The sequence below is a fragment of the Pinus tabuliformis genome, chromosome 2_1 (assembly GCF_031772625.1).
Source record: "Pinus tabuliformis cultivar Carrire ecotype Pingquan chromosome 2_1, CPIR1, whole genome shotgun sequence".
Taxonomy (NCBI): domain Eukaryota; kingdom Viridiplantae; phylum Streptophyta; class Pinopsida; order Pinales; family Pinaceae; genus Pinus; species Pinus tabuliformis.
The window spans coordinates 233,417,302-233,435,262 of record NC_142299.1 but is presented as its reverse complement, the minus strand read 5'-3'; the positions used below and the strand labels follow the sequence as shown (position 1 = coordinate 233,435,262).

Sequence of the window (17,961 nt, the reverse complement as noted above, 5' to 3'; positions counted from 1 at the left end):
TAGTGGAGATCTATTACTTCCTCGTCATTCAATCTCTTCTTTTCAGCTTCCTTGTGGGGTTGTGTTATATTCTTTCCACGACTAACCCACCTAGTTAACCAGGGGGTTAGACCGATTGCGCAGCGGGGAGTCACAGGGGGGTGGGGGGTCCCCCTTCATTGCACCGATTGCGCAGTGGGGGGGGGGGGAGGTCACAAGGGGAGCAGTAGCCACCCTCTACGGGGTCCGAGGCAGCGCCCCAGGGAAAAAAAAATTGGACCCTATTTAGGTTGGGCGAACCTACCTATGGTTTTGTGCATGGTTTTGGACGCGATGGTTTTCGGTCCATGGTATTGGATGCTTCGGCATGTATAAATATGTATTGTAACATTGAAAGAACATAATGAAAAATCAGTCTAGTAGTCTCAGTTTTTGGGATCCAAGGGAAAATATCTGTGTATATGTGTTTTACGTGTTATGCTCTCGCATTGTTTATTTTCTGTGTTTTAGAATTCGTATGCAGATAATTTTTGTACAGGGTTAAAACCTACATTCCTCCACTTCCTTGGTGATGTGGGCTTCTTCTCTTCCTCTTTTGTTATTGTCCTTCTTGAGCTTAGGACAATCTCTCCTATAGTGCCCATATTCTTGACATCCATAGCATTGTATTTTAGCCATGTTCTTATTCTTTTTTTGAGAACTAAACTTTCCAAATTTTCCCTTTCTTTTTGTCATTGTAGCATATGCTTGATTTTGCTCACCTGCTCCCACATCAGATTTGGCCTTTAGTCTAGATTCTTCAATCTTGCATAGTGACCATAGATCCTGGAATGGAGTAGCTTCTTTCTTCCCATAAATACTTGAAGTAAAGTTACCCCACTCCTCCAGTGATGCATTTAATACAACTGTGATCATTTCTCTATCAGACATGACTTCTCCCAGATCCTGTAGTTGATCTCGGATTTTAGATATCCTCATAAAGTACTATTCCATCTTCCCTTAACATCTTCCGCTTGTAGATTTCTTGCCTTAATGAGATGAATTCTCCAGCAGTGCTTACGGAATACAACTCTACCAGTTTGTCATAGATTTCTTTTGAAGTTTCAAGTTTGGATACATATGGGATGAGGGGATCCTTGATAGATTCTATGAGAATCCTTTGAGCCAAACTTCTCCTTTCATATACTTTGCAAGAGCTTGAGCGTCTTCCTTTCTTAGTTTAGTGATAGATCCTTTGACATATGTTGAAATTTGGTACCGGAGGACAGGTGGTTCCCTAAGGCTTTGATCTTTGGCCTAGGGAAAAGTGTCCAAAAGAATTTAATTTTTCTCCTAAAGTAACTTTATAATTTTTATAAAGTTAAATCTAATTTGAAAGTGACTTTAAGTGATAAAGTTACTAAGTCTAATTTTAAAGTGACTTTATAAAGTCAATGAAAAATTAGAAAGGAAAAGTGACTTTGGAAATAAATGACTAAGTGGGTCTTTATTAAAGTGGGGTGAATTAAAAAATAGAAAGTGAGATTTAAATGAGCATTTAATCTCAGCCATTGATCTAAATCTATTTCAGCCATTGGATTTAGGGATCACCCAAAAGTCATTTAGGGTTGGGTTAAGGGAGGAAAAGGAGAAAGAGATCATTCATTCTTTCATGAGCAGATTGGGAGAAGGAGAGCAAGAGAGCAAGGGAGATTTCTGGACAAGGAGGAGAAAGAGGCAGCAGTTTGGCACACACACCAAGGCAGCATTTCAGCAAATCTGAACAGCATAAAGAACAAGCAGAAAAAGGCAGATTTAGTGAGCAAAACAGTGAAAAAATTATTTTTCAGCACGAATATCGAGGAGGCGATTTTCTGCACTTTTCCCGAGGGCTGTCCGTACAAGTCCGTACGACCGTCCGTACAGTCCGTACAGTCCGTACGGTCCGTACGTCCGTACAGTCCGTACATCCGTACGGTCCGTACAGCTCTTCCAGCAGTTTTCAGATTGTCGTTTGGGCTGAAAACAGATAAGTTTTGCTTGCTGGAAAAATTTCTGTTTTGCTGATTTTTTGCTGAAAATATTTTCTCTGTAAAAGGCATTTTCCAGAAATAAAGAAGAGCTCTCAAACTGGTTTTCCCCAAGAGTTGTAGGGGGTTTTTCCAGGGTCAAGTTGACCAAAAATCACTGAGTTTAAATGTGTTTTTATGGCTGTTTTAATTGCTGATTTTTTATTTCTGCAATTTCCAGCACTCTGAAAAATTTCCAGAATTTGTGTTTTCAGCAATATTTATTTTTTCAGTCTGTTAAATGTATGGCTATGGGAATGGGCATTTAACTATATGGGAGAAATAAGGTGAAACTGAAAACCGGAGTGGGAAACAGAAAATTTTACATGGTATCGGAGCTTGAGTGCTGAAGGGCAGTTTGGGACAGCAAAAGGAAAAAAATACAGCTGCTGATTTTTTCACTCAGAAAATTCCAGCAAGCTGATTTTTCATAAACAGCAGTTTTATCTTTACCACAGCAGTGCTATTTTTCAGTTTTAGGACAGCAAGATGTCATTGGGATTGAGGGTGGAGGATAGGTTGGATGGGCATACAAATTACAGCGTTTGGAAGGAGAGAATGCAGAGTATCTTTGAGGAGGCAGAAGTCTGGGATATCATGGTGCATACAGCACAGCACCCTGTTGTTGTGCCTACTGATGCTACTCAGTTGGCAGCTTATAATAGAAAGAACAACAAGGGTAAGAGGCTGATTCTAGACGGAATCAAAGACCATTGCATTCCTCATGTGAGAGGAAAGAGCAATGCCCATGAGATGTGGACAGCATTGTCCAATCTCTACCAGAGTACCAATGAGAACCGGAAGATGGTCCTGAAGGAGAAGCTGAAGAACATTAAGATGGGGAATGATAGTGCAGCTGGATATCTCACAAAGATTACCAATGTGAGAGATGAGTTGGCAGCGATTGGAGAGGCCATTCCATCCACTGAGTTGGTGCGTATTGCAGTGAATGGCCTCCCCCGTTCATGGTTGAACTTTGCTGATGGGGTTTGTGCACGTGAGACCCTTCCCACATGGGAGAGGTTTTGGGATGATTGTATACAGACAGAGATCAGGAAAGGACAGCTTGGGGCAGCCAAGCCAGTTGAGCAGGATGAGGACGTAGCACTGATGGCAGGAGGCAAGAAAGGCAAAGGGAAGAAGCAGGCTTCCACAAGCGGTGGTGGAGGCAAAGGCAAAGGTAAAGGTAAACAGGGTAACTCACAAAAGGACTATTCCAAAGTGAAGTGTTGGAATTGTCAGAAGATGGGACACTATGCAGTTGTGTGTCCGGAGAAGAAGAAGAAGAAGGGGAAGACCCAGGATGTGGCAGCGTCAGCTGAGATTGAGGACTTTGCAGGTCGTTTTGACCGGGAGTTTGCGTTCACTACATGTGAGTCCTCTAGTGCAGGATCACCTGCCACACAGGTTCAGAGGGAGCATGCTTTTCCCTCGATTAGCGGAGCATCTACAGGTATCTGGTATGTGGACAGTGGGGCTTCACGTCACATGACAGGAGTCCGGGAGTACTTCTCAGAGCTTTCAGAGAGTGGCACTGATATTGAGGTAGTACTCGGTGATGACAGAGTTGTTAGAGCAGTCGGGGTGGGGACAGTGACATTTCAGAGGGAGTCCAAACCTCCCTTGAAGGTGTCAGAGGTTCTTTATGTGCCAGGGATGAGGAAGAACCTCATATCCGTCTCAGCGTTGGAGGACAGAGGATATGAGGTACTGTTCAGGGAAGGACAGGTGTTGATGTATCCCAGGGGCTCTCCAGCTGATTCAGCTAGAGTGATAGGTGTACGCCATGCAAAGGTGTACAAGTTTGCATTCCAGCCCCCTTTGGCATTGAGCTGTAGTACCGACAGCAGAGCTAGCAGTTCTGAGCTATGTGAGATTTGGCACCGCAGGATGGGGCACATGTCTCATGGAGCCTTGAGGACATTGCGGGAGATCACTACAGCTGTGCCAGATTTCAGTACTGATCACCATGATACTTGCAGAGGTTGTGCGATGGGCAAGTTTGCCAAATCCCCTTTTCCCAGCAGTGACAGCAGAGCGACGGGGATACTTGATTTGATTCATTCCGATGTGAGCGGTCGGATGTCTCATGTTTCCTTGAGTGGATATGAGTACTATGTCTTATTCATTGATGATCACTCCAGGAGGACCTGGATTTATTTCTTGAAGACCAAGAGTGAGGTCTTCAAGCGGTTTCAGGAGTTCAGAGCTCTTGTGGAGACTCAGACAGGTCGAAAGATCAAGTCCCTGAGGTCGGACAATGGAGGAGAGTACACCCTTGGAGAGTTTGTTGACTATTGTGCAGAGGCAGGCATTAGGAGGGAGTTCACTGTTCCTTACAACCCCCAGCAGAACGGGGTTGCGGAGAGGAAGAACAGATCCATCATAGGGGCTGCCAAAGCCATGTTATATGATCAGGGGTTGCCATTGTTCTTGTGGGCAGAGGCCTGCAACACAGCTGTTTACTTGCAGAACAGGAGTCCGCATCGTGCCTTGGGGCACATGACTCCGGAGGAGGCTTTCTTTGGGAAGAAGCCTGATCTTGGTCATCTTCATATCCTTGGATGCATTACATACTCCTATATACCCAAGGAGGAGAGGACCAAACTAGAGCCCACCGCAGAGAAGGGTATCTTTGTGGGCTACAGTGAGACCTCAAAGGCCTTTCGGATTTACATTCCTGCACAAAGGAAAGTTGTTGTCAGACGGGATGTGAAGTTCGAGGAGGACAGGGCCTTTAGGAGGTCACGGGAGTTAGAGTATCTGGATCAGCCAGACCCTCAGCAGCAGTTGAGTCAGTCGCAGGGATCCAGTGGGCAGGGATCAGGAGGATCCGGAGGTACATCTATGAGGATGTCAGGTCCATCAGTGAGCAGTGGCTCGCCGAGCCAGAGGGGTGGTGCTCCGGGCAGCATGCAGAGCAGTTCACTAGGGAGTCCACTGATGGACAGTTCACACGGTACCTCAGCTTCTACAGGTTCAGGTGCAGGCAGGAGGACAGCAGACAGACAGTCAGGAGTTCAGACTACTGATGGGGATGAGGAGGAGGAGTTTCATTCTCCTATGGGAGAAGCATGCTCAGGGAAGAGGAAGCCCAAGTGGCTTCAGGACACCTTGAGAGATGCCACATCTGTTGCTGAGCCGAAGAGGCCGGTCAGAGAGAGTAGACCACCTGAGAGGTTTTGTAGCTATATGGCGATGGTTACCAGCATCCTTGACTCTGAGCCTTCTAGCTATGAGGAGGCAGCTAGCCAGCAGGTCTGGAGAGAGGCCATGCAGGAGGAGTATTCTTCTATCATGAAGAATGATGTTTGGGAGGTGGTGCCGAGGCCTGAGGGCAAATCCGTGGTTACTTCCAGATGGCTTTACAAGGTAAAGCATGCTGCAGATGGCAGCATTGAGAAATTCAAAGCAAGGTTTGTGGCTAGAGGGTTCTCACAGGTAGAGGGAGTTGATTATGAGGAGACCTTCGCTCCCGTGGCTCGATATACTTCGATCCGCTCCATTATATCGATAGCAGCAGAGATGGGTTGGAAGATCCACCAGATGGATGTGAAGACCGCATTTCTCAATGGCTTCATACAGGAGGAGGTGTACATTGAGCAGCCACAAGGCTTTGAGGTGCATGGGAAGGAGTCCCATGTGTGCAGATTGAAGAAGGCCCTTTATGGCCTGAAGCAAGCTCCCAGAGCTTGGTACTCCAGGATAGATGCATACTTGCAGGGGATGGGTTTCACAAAGAGTGAGGCAGATCCGAACCTTTACTTTATTGTGATTGGTGAGGAGCCTCTCATTCTGGTGCTGTATGTGGATGACTTGATCATTACAGGTGCAGAGAGACTCATAGAGCACTGCAAGAGAGATCTTGCAGCGGAGTTTGAGATGAAGGACATCGGCTTGATGCATTACTTTTTGGGTTTGGAGGTGTGGCAGGAGGAGGGGCATTTCTTCCTGGGGCAGGGGAAGTATATTGTGGACATCCTTAGCAGATTCCACATGGAGGATTGTAGACCCATGTCGACACCGATGATCACCAACTGGAAGAAGCTTCATGCTTCGGATTCCGAGTTGGTGGATCCCACATTGTACAGGCAGCTGATTGGTTCCTTGATGTATTTGGTCAACACCAGACCAGATATCTGTTTTGCAGTCAACACGATGAGTCAGTTTATGTGTGAGCCTAGGAAGGTTCACTGGGTGGCTGCAAAACACATTTTGCGGTACTTGCAGGGGACAGTGGATTATGGTCTGGACTACAGGCAGGGAGATGGAGTGAGATTGGCAGGATACACTGATTCTGATTGGGCAGGTTGTGCTTCTGATAGGAAGAGCACTTCAGGGTGTTGTTTTGGGTTGGGTTCAGCAGTAGTGTCATGGTTCAGCCGGAAGCAGCAGTCAGTAGCACTGAGTTCAGCGGAAGCAGAGTATATGGCAGCCAGTCTAGCTAGTTGTGAGGCCATCTGGCTTCGCAAGATGTTGTTTGGCTTATTTGGTCAGCCGTTGAGACCTTCAGTGATTTACTGTGATAATCAGAGTTGCATTAAACTCACGGAGAATCCAGTATTTCATGATAGGTCAAAGCATATCGGGATCAGATATCATTTCATCAGAGACCATGTTCAGAAGGGAGCTGTAAAGCTTGAGTATATTTCCACTGATGAGCAGGTTGCAGATATTCTTACCAAAGCCTTACCACGGGGCAAGCATGTCTACTTCAGAGACAAGATGGGTGTGGTGAGGAACACCTTCCTCGGTAAGAGGGAGTGTTGAAATTTGGTACCGGAGGACAGGTGGTTCCCTAAGGCTTTGATCTTTGGCCTAGGGAAAAGTGTCCAAAAGAATTTAATTTTTCTCCTAAAGTAACTTTATAATTTTTATAAAGTTAAATCTAATTTGAAAGTGACTTTAAGTGATAAAGTTACTAAGTCTAATTTTAAAGTGACTTTATAAAGTCAATGAAAAATTAGAAAGGAAAAGTGACTTTGGAAATAAATGACTAAGTGGGTCTTTATTAAAGTGGGGTGAATTAAAAAATAGAAAGTGAGATTTAAATGAGCATTTAATCTCAGCCATTGATCTAAATCTATTTCAGCCATTGGATTTAGGGATCACCCAAAAGTCATTTAGGGTTGGGTTAACGGAGGAAAAGGAGAAAGAGATCATTCATTCTTTCATGAGCAGATTGGGAGAAGGAGAGCAAGAGAGCAAGGGAGATTTCTGGACAAGGAGGAGAAAGAGGCAGCAGTTTGGCACACACACCAAGGCAGCATTTCAGCAAATCTGAACAGCATAAAGAACAAGCAGAAAAAGGCAGATTTAGTGAGCAAAACAGTGAAAAAATTATTTTTCAGCACGAATATCGAGGAGGCGATTTTCTGCACTTTTCCCGAGGGCTGTCCGTACAAGTCCGTACGGCCGTCCGTACAGTCCGTACGGTCCGTACATCCGTACGTCCGTACAGTCCGTACATCCGTACGGTCCGTACAGCTCTTCCAGCAGTTTTCAGATTGTCGTTTGGGCTGAAAACAGATAAGTTTTGCTTGCTGGAAAAATTTCTGTTTTGCTGATTTTTTGCTGAAAATATTTTCTCTGTAAAAGGCATTTTCCAGAAATAAAGAAGAGCTCTCAAACTGGTTTTCCCCAAGAGTTGTAGGGGGTTTTTCCAGGGTCAAGTTGACCAAAAATCACTGAGTTTAAATGTGTTTTTATGGCTGTTTTAATTGCTGATTTTTTATTTCTGCAATTTCCAGCACTCTGAAAAATTTCCAGAATTTGTGTTTTCAGCAATATTTATTTTTTCAGTCTGTTAAATGTATGGCTATGGGAATGGGCATTTAACTATATGGGAGAAATAAGGTGAAACTGAAAACCGGGGTGGGAAACAGAAAATTTTACAACATATTCCATCACATCATTTTCAATAGGATTCAAATCTGTCATTTTCTTCCAAGCAAGATAGTTTGAAGCCCCAACCAGTTTGTTGCTTTCCTTGTGAAAAGACATTTTGACAGATTCAGATGTGGACATAAATATACTTACTCGATAGGATGCTCCTTCTCCTTGTTGCTTCCTTGATGTTGATGATGATATAGAGAGTAGAAAACTTCTCCTTGATGAAGGTAGTTTTCTTCAAGAGTAATCCTTGATCCCATAGAGAGTGAGATCTCTTTGAATCCTTTGATGAAGATCAATGATGACTTCTTGGTGATGTCTTCAATGGCAAGGATCTTGATGATGATTCCAAGACTTCTTTGTAGACTCCTTCTTCGATCTAGGGTTATAATGCTTCCTTTGTAGATCTTGTCTTAAAGATGATCTTTGCTTTGATGCCTTTAACGAGATTTGATCCTTGAGTGTCGCTTGATAAGATTCCCTTCCTTGACTTTGTCACCCTAGCTCTGATACCATGTTGAGAAATCTAGGGCATCGATATTAGGTGATTTCTCTAAGAGATAACTACTTGTGAATGTTTTTTACCTTTTAGATTAGATTCTTCTCTTTAGATTATTATTATGTTTTTTCTTTCATCAAACAATTACCAATGCATAAACAATGAAGAGACACATAATGTAGGCTATTCCCCAGGGCCAAGACCTCTCCCACTTGAGAGGAAAACCCGCACAATTTTTTCTTCTTATAGAGACTTCAATTGACGAATACCAAGACCAAGACCAAGACCTATTTTCCACTCCAAGACCAAGACACAAATCCTCCTTGATGAGATTCTTCCTGCAACGATCAAATCTTTGCTTCTTCCTCCTTCATGGCTACTCTTCAGAATTTCGGTCCCTTGGTTCAGTACTGCGCTCCTTGGTTCTAGACTTCTAGTTTAGAAACCCTTAGCACATGAGGATGACAAACTTTGACCTTATATCTTCTTCTCTCTAGAAGGAGACTTCTTCTTGACACTTCGACTTTGTTTTTCACCCGAAATCCTCTCTCACTATGATTGTAATACCTTGACCTCCTTTCTGCAATACACAAGTCTACAATCTGGCACGTGTGGAGGTAATTTGGCCCAAAAACAATCCCAAAGCAACACTAGAGACCTCGTTGCTCCTTTCCTTCTTCGTCGCTAGTTATTAGGCTCCCTTGATGACCTTCACACTTTTTCCTAGCTTCAGATCTTGACTGAATTGCTTCTCTAAAATTCTACTTGAAATGGAATCTGAACTACCCTATTTATAGTTGTTTGCCCATTTATATAAGCCAACATGAGATGATTGTGAGCCGACGTGTCTATTTGAGAGATTATATTATTCTTTTGAAGCCAACTTGAAGGAGGTGACTTTGTCTTGGTCTTGGAGGGCCTTCTTATACATTTTATGACTCATACAAAAATGTAATGTGCCCAAGAAGGGTCCTTCATACATGAAATAGATTCAAATTGAATTTTATGACTAGATGACAAATCCTAAAGGCTCACAATGGGAGCCATCACTAAAAATTAAATTCCTTGCTCATGAAACCCATGAGAGAAGCATTGCAATAATAATTTTATTTTTGTTTCTTACATCAATTACATAAAATCACAATTACACATGTCATTATGAAGACCAAACCTAGTTACACTTTTCAACAAAATGTTTGGAAGCACCACTATCAAATAATCAGCTATCAAATGAATCTGCAAAAGAAGCACTGGAAAGAACAGAAACAAGAAAATATTATGATTGAGTTTCCACTGCATTATTTCTATTCCTTGGATTTCTTGTTTTCTTAGGATGGTATTTTCTTTGATTTTCAGAAGTGTCTTTTCTATAATCAGATTTGTTTTTGAATATAGGTGTTCTACTTTCTCTACAGTCACGAGCAAAGTGACCATGCTTTTGACAGTTAAAGCATCTAACTTTTCACATGTCTAGATTCCCTTTATTTGATTTGAAAATCGATTTCTTTTTATTACCTTTCTTTCTCTTCTCATAGGCTGAAAATGCAATAGGTTCTCCTTCTGCATGAAGTGAAATTCTCCCTCTAGAGATCATTCTGACCTCCTATTGGATACACTTTCCCATGAGCTCATCAAATGTGGGAATAGTGTTGATATTGTTAGTGGTGGTGATAAAGGTATCCCAAACAGGAGAAAGGTCTCCAAGCGCAATCAACATCAATTATTTGTTGGCTACAACTTCACCAACTGTTGACAGTTGATTCCTGATTTTGGTCATTCTTAGGAAGTATGGTTGAACTGTCTCTCCTCTGTTCATCTTGATGTCCTTCAGCTGATTTTTCAAGGCAATAATCTAGTTCAAATTACTAATTGCAAACATTCCAATTAGTTTGTCATACATTTCTTTGGCTTTCTTCTAACCAAAAACATAAGTAGTGAGATGATCACTAAGATAATTAAGGATAATTTTCCTAGCTTTGATTTCACCCCGTTTATGTTTGGATTTGATAGCAGAACTTGCATTCTCTGGTGGATCAGATAAATTTTGTTGTTTAAAAACCACCAGAAAATGCAAGTGCTGTTGTAAAATCCAAACATAAATTGTGTTGTTTAAAAACCCCAATTTTTAATATAAATTGATAATTTAAAAGTAAGGATTATTCAAGCCCTCCAAATTTAGCCATAGGTCATTTTGTTAGTTTTTAGAGCATCGAAGGTGTTCTAATCTCGAAACTTGGTGAAGAGGCTAAAACACAAGAGGTCCCCATAACCCAGTAATCATTTCTGGAAATTCCACCTAAAAGTTTCTCAATTAGATTATTGGCCTATTTTTAAATATTCCCTAAGTCTAAACTCAAGAAAAGTGGCTAATTAATCAATATTAATTGAAATAAGGTGTGAATCATCAAGAAACTCACACGGATCGACTGGGAAAAAATCTTGGTCCTTGATTAAGTTTTAATCTTGGTCGTTGGAGTCCCAACAAGAGATTATAAGAAGTCGATGGGTAGATGGAGAACACACACAAGAGATCAATTTCCTTAGAGAGTTTGATTTTCCAGAGGCAGTAACTGGAAGAGTTCGAGCTTCAAAATGAAGCAATGCGTGGACACTGAAGTCAAAGGAATATTTTCCAGATCCAACGAGTACAATGCAGAGAGGTCGAAATATCTCCAAGAGGTTGTGCAAAGGCAACACAGAAGCCTCGGAGGGAAATTCAATTTGCTGAAGGAAGAAGACGTTTTCAGTTTCAGAGGCCAGGAAGGTGTTCCAGAGTGCCAGAGAAGCGTTTTCCGAGTCAGCAGCAGGAAAGATGGCTTGATTTGCAGAAGTTCCAAGCTGAAGTGTTTGAGGGACTGCGCAGACGTGATGTAGGGCCTGTCTAGAGCTAGGTGGACAACTTGCTTTTCAAGGGCAGTCAAGTGCCGAGATTGGTTGGAGTAAGGGTAATTTCCATAAGATCATTTTTGCCAGTATTTTCTCTGCAGGATTGCTAGTTTTCAGCATCCAGATTGTACTCAAAAAATTTCACTGTTGCATAATAATAAAAACTCTCAGTTGTTGCACCAGTTTTCCCAAGTTGGGTTTTTCAGGGGACTTTTGTCCAAAATTAAGTGTGCCAAATTTTTATGTGTGTATGCTAGAATATTTCTTAGTTTCCAGCACTATTATTTATTGTAGTATTTTTGTGAAGATTTGTTAAGTTTAGGTATGTTCTATGCTTAGAGAAATTTATTTCAATTTTCACAATTAGCTCAATATCTTTTCCAGATTAGCAATCACATCAGCATAACAATAAATTGCAGATAGAACATAAACATAAATCGAGAAGACAAGCCAAGACAAGAGGACACAAGATGTGGTGCTAGCCAGGGACAAACCCCAATGTGGGGAAACCCTTGATCAATTCTTCTTATATGTTTTTCAATAGTTTAGCAGAGAGAGAGAGAGATAGTACATATACAATAGAAGTCAATACTTTGACTTATCTAAATAAGAGCAGAGATCATCTCTAAGAAGATGATACATGAGGTAGTTGAACTCAGTTGAAGACATGCTGCTTAAACTGATTCTCCAAGGTGACTCCATCACCATGCTACACCTATCATTGTGCTGCACCTCACTGTGCTACACCATGTTGCACCCATCATCACTATGTTGCATCTCATCATGCTTCACTAATCATGACTGTACCCATCACTATGCTCAATGTATATTGCAATGTATCATACTATCATCACACTGCATCTATCATTGTGTTGCTCTTCATCACAAGCTCCCATCACTGGGCTGCACTCGTCATTATGCTGCACTACATTGTTGTCTCTAACACCATGCTGCATCCAACTGTTGCATCTAGATATGTAGCTGCATCTATGGGTTGTATCTAAACATGTTGCATCAACCATGTAGTATCCAACCATTCTATTGCATCTCCTAGAATGTTGTCCACCTCTTGCATAAGAAGGGACAGTACTTCTGTCATGCTACCACACTGCCTTAGCTGTTAGCTATGGCCTATGGCTTAAGCTATGATCCCACAGTCCTAGGATACACACAAGGTTGTCATCAATATGTGGCCCACTAAACTACAATGTTGATCTGTGTGCTATTAGAGCTTCTTCTCATCAAGGTATGGAGGTTTCTCATTGTTGTAGCAGTTCCTTTAGCCAACGTAGTATAACCCTTCTAAACTGCTGATAAGAACCTCTTGTGACAGCATATATAATCTCCTCAGAAAATATCTGAAGAGACCTCTCCCTTCATCGTGCCTGGTCTTTAAGACTGCCAAGATGTGCACCTAAAACACATTCTTAGGATTGTTAACAATGTCTCTTTCTTACAGCGAATAGGTGGTATAGAAGACTGCAATTAGGGCTTCATTTGAGGCTTCTTTGGATAGCATATGGAGGCCTCCCTGCTGCATTGAGGAGCCTTCTTTTAAGGACAGAGACCGAGTCTCTATCTACAGTGACAAGACCTATGGCTAGGGTAAGATAGGACTGCGCATTAGGGCAACGTGTATAGGTGTCCTTCATTGTGCTAGATCTCCAACTTGAACTGCGTCTAGGCATCATGAACTGCGGCTAAGTCTCCTTGATTGAATGGCGGTTAGATCACCTTCTTTAGGACTGCAGCTACGGCAGTATTAGATCTCTTCTTGACTGCGGTCAGACTATGGCTAGGGCTCCTTGTTTAGTCTCCTTTCCTTCTACGTCTAGGGCTTCCTCCTCTTAGACTTCTATTCCACTAAAACCCAGAACAAGTGGAGAGAAATCAAGAGTGAAGTGTGTCCAAATGACTTGCAAGGCACTTGTATTTATACTAAAACGTGGAGCACAAGTAGGGGAAGTTTGGTTGCTGGCCAACCTTGACGAATTGTCCCATAACACAAATAAATTCATATCTCCATGAATACTTATTAGGATCGGATGATATTTAGATCAATCCTACACCTCTCGGTGGGAGGAGTCCAAGAAAAATATCAGCTGCCATAACTAAGATGACCCACATGGAGTTTGGCCCTAGTTGTCAATTTTAACAAGATTGTCGTGTGCTTATTTCATTGTTGTCATAGCATTAAATTTCTAATTTAATTAACAAATAATACTAGTTGCTATAACAGGATTTCAGTAGTTGAAATTTTCACATGGTATCAAAGTGATTTTGACCAGTGGAGAAGCTCAGATCTGGAAGAACAAAATTTCGTTGTTCAGAAGGAGAAGTAGGCTGAAATTTTCTAGTGTTGCGCAGTGCCTAGCCAGGCAATTTTAATCATTGGGCAAGGATTCAATTTTCATTTGCAGGGTGGCAGAAAATTCGATTTTCCCGTAATAATGATTCCAGCAGGCAAAGAGAGCAGCAACAGCTTAGATTTTCACTGAGAAGATTCCTTGGTTGGGCGCAGAGGATTTTGCAGTAGTTTGCATGGCAAAATCAGTGCCTGGTGGAAGAGAAATAGCACACACAAAGGGAAAATTTCTCTAAGGGGATCTCGAGTTTTAGAGATCTAATTTTTCCAGTTGTAAAATGGTAGTAGTTGTGAGCAGATTTCCTCACTCCAGAAGAGAGTGCGTGTAGCAAATCTAGCAACTGAGCAGAGAGAAAGAGGGAGATTTTGGACCAGTTTCACAGATGGCCACTGCTAGGCTTAGAGATCAGGATAGGTTGGAGGGAGACTCCAACTATGTCATTTGGAAGGCTAAGATGTCCTTCCTTCTAGATGAACATGGCCTGAAAGCCTATGTAGAGAATGTGGTAGCAGTACCCCAGGATGTCGATCAGCTCAAGGAGTACAGGAAGGAAATGGAGAAGGCGAAGAGAATGATTTTGGATGGAGTCTGAGATCATCTAGTCTCACATGTGGCAGAGAAAGGGACGGCCAAGGAGATGTGAGACGCTCTCTCCATGCTATTTCAAAGTTCTTTCAAGAAGCAGAAGATGTTTCTCCAGGAGAAGCTGAGGATCATAAGGATGCAGAAGGGCGGAGGCATAGATGGCTTCCTCACCAGGATTCAGGAAGCCCGAGACCAGCTTGCAGCCATTGGGGAGGCACCCTAACTCACAGAGGTTGTATCGTTGGCACTGAATAATGTCTCAGATGAATGGCAGGTATTTGTCCAAAGTATCTTGGGCAGAGAAAAATTGCCTAGTGGGATAAGATGTGGGTTGATCTATAACACGAGGAGTTTATTGGAAATATTGTGAGGGGGGTGAATCAGGATTTCTTTTCAATTGTTATATTTTACCAGTTAGATCACTTATAATTAGAACACAAAATGAACAATGATAGAATAATAATTTTATTAATCAATTATGAGGACTCCAATCCTCTTTACAATAAATACAATACAATAATGTGTAGGGCTCAAACCCTAGATCAAGGCACCAATCTTCAATCTTCCAGGCTCCAACCTGCGTTTTGCCAAGCTCCGACTTGGACTTTACAAGGCTCCAACCTTGTCAACTTTGATGCACCAACCTTTAGGGCTCCAACCCTATCTCTGGTATAGGCTCCAACCCTCTCCTGGTATAGGCTCCAACCTGATATATTGAGGTTCCAACCTCCTGCTTCAATTTGCCGAGATAGGTTTAGTAATAGTTCATAGCTCCCAATGTCTTCTTCAACGAGCCTTGGCAATCTTCAACAATGTTTCCTCCAAATTACGTCATCAATGACAACCTTGCCTTTACATGAAGGAGTCTCCACAACTCTTCATTTTACCCAAACAGGATCTACAAAGTTACCTCATGATGATTTCAACAATGAAACATGGTCTCCAATGATGTCTTCAAGATCTTCTAAAGCTTTTCAAGAGGATATCTTCAATAGGTTGTGCTAGGCCTCAATGTCTCTATTTTGAGCCTTTGTTCACAATGTCGAGGTGACTACTTCAGGAGTGACTGCTTCAAAGGTTTGTGATATGCTTACTTCACAAATACTTCAATGTTGGTATCATCTTCAAATCCCTTCAAATGATGACAAATGTAACCTTACTTCACTGGTCTGAGGTCATACAGATCCGAGAATTAATCTTTTCACAAATCCGTGACAGCAGTATAGAACTGAACCGAGCTACTAAATGAACCTCCACAGGATTGTTCTTCAGGTCACGGTCTGCACTTCTTCTACAAATTAATTCATCACAGGTCCGAGCCTTCCAAAGATTAATTCATCAAGTTTAACCCAATCAAAAAAATATTTTCCTTCTCGGCCTTAAAGTCTCCTTTCTTTTATTCTTTCAAGTTCACGAGTTGTGAACTGTATCTTCCTCTTTGTGATAGATGATTGAGATAGATACTAGATAATGAAATATTTGACTTGTATTTATATGGGTTTCACCAATAAAAGAAAAGACACATTTATTAGAGGAGAGACCGAGTTTTGCATGACGTGGCACTTTGACAATATATTCAAGAGTTGTCGAAAGGGGTCTTTTGAGAATAGTGGACCTAATATGACATCGTTTCATTGAATGGAAACCATATTATAATAGATGTCGAGAGGTCCCACATGCGACATCATCACTTTACTCTCGCATATGCAACTACATGAATATCGGAGATTTTTAAGTTGTCCTCATGCCAAAGTTCCGACATCAAAAATGTCGATATTCCTATAACACATATCGCCCCTACTTGTTCTGACATCTGATTCAGTGGACGCAGTATTATATTACAAACGTTATGATCAAGCCACTCAGGTCTGCAACCATATTGCAATCGGAGGTTTTAACATGACATGGCCTACAAAAACTTGCGATAGGAAAGTTGTGATGCGGCAGATGCGATATCACATTAAAATGTTATAATAAGGCCAATCGGGTCCGCAAAACATATCGCAATCGGAGATTAGGCTTCATCAGAGGATCTTATCGGAGATCCCATTCCAAAAGCTCTGATAAAGGGCGGATGCGATTTAGTAATTAAATTGTTATTAAAACACATCAGGCCTACATATTGGAGATCAAAGTTTTTGGGTGGAGACACATAACTAAAACGCCGATATGATTTCTTCGATTTGGTTCTAGATATTTCGTCGACATGTTTCTCTTTGCTCCTCTGATGTCATTGTTTCTACCCGTTGGCTCTTCCTCTTTGGATGTGCTCCTCCTTGGCTTGTCACTCCTGCTCCTAGCTTGCATATGCTTTTCTTTGGCTTCTAATGGCTTCTCTTTGATGGCTTTGATGGCTTCTAATGACTTCCCTCCTCTTGCTTTTGATGGCTTTCCTCTTATGGCTTCCAATGGCTTCCGATGGCTTTCCTCCTTAGGACTGCTCCTTGGGTCCAACGCTTCTATTATGTCTGTATATGGCTTATGCTATATTCAATCCATATGGTCCTCCATCTCATCATATAATCTCCAACCATGTTATCATATGTCATCAAATCCTTCATCAAGGATATCATAATATACATGAGGTTATGGCATCTTCATAAGAACTTTCATCACTATGACAAATGGGCAACATCATGGATCACAAGAATTTGCCATCACAACCAATGCCATATTGACATCAATGATAACCTTGACTAATAGTCTCCCCCTTCGTCATTAATGGCAATATTCTTGCCCTTCCAACATTCTCTCCCCCTTTGACATCAATGGAAAACAGGGTGCCCAAGTACTCCCCCTATCACATTGCTTCTTGTCATGTTGCTTCTTCCACTGTTGCTTAGACAGTAGCTTGTACAACTCCCCTGAACCTGTGCTCCCTTTTCTGTCATCATCATACTGCTCAATCACCTCTGTCATTTTGTTCTATAGTTCTCCAATGGTGCTATACTGATCTGGGTCTAATTTACTCCATCCGTCAAGTATTATAATATTTGTTTTTATATTCTTCTTATTCAATTGCCATCTGCTTCCACAAATGTCATTTCCATATTTTAGCTCTGTTCAGAATCTTTTGAGATCAATTTCAATTTTCTATCTTTACCAAGCATCTATCAGTCTGATCTCAGCAGCCCGTAATTTTCCAACGTTAGTGATTGTCTACAATTCAATTGTAGATGATCAATCGGCTCCATCTACCTGCATAAACTCCTCTAGCCTTTTGTTTGCTTCAAACACGATAAATTGTTGTAAGTGGAAGGTATCTTCAATCAATGGATGATTTTCTTCAATGGAGTTACTTCCGAGAGATTATCTATCGGGAGATATGCCTCATAGCACAATTGTCCATATGTGACTCATAGGTCTCTTCACAGATAGCTTTTGCAAGAATAACAAGCTCCCCCTACTTGTATGGATGGTCTCTTCTTGGCAGAATCTCATCATCAAAATCTGTCAAAGATGTATTCATCAGATCAACAACATGTGTTGTTGGCTTCAGTGTTCGAGAGGATTTCTAATCCAAACTGCTTATTTCTCCAAACTTGTGTGACTTTCTTGTTTGGCTTAGTAGTTATGGTTTGAGCTTGTTTAGGAACCCCAGAAAAGTTACAATCACGAGCCACATGTCTAATGTTATGACATTTGAAGCACTCAGTCTAAAACACTGTTGATAATATTGGCGATATATCGACAATATTCGAAAATA

The 17,961-nt window shown here is 41.7% G+C and overlaps 1 protein-coding gene across 3 annotated transcripts in view; it reads right to left on the bottom strand.

Annotated features, from left to right (window-relative positions):
• The window catches only part of LOC149199584 (uncharacterized), a 194,649-nt gene that overhangs the window by 162,616 nt on the left and 14,072 nt on the right, over positions 1–17,961 (bottom strand). The window lies entirely within an intron of this gene.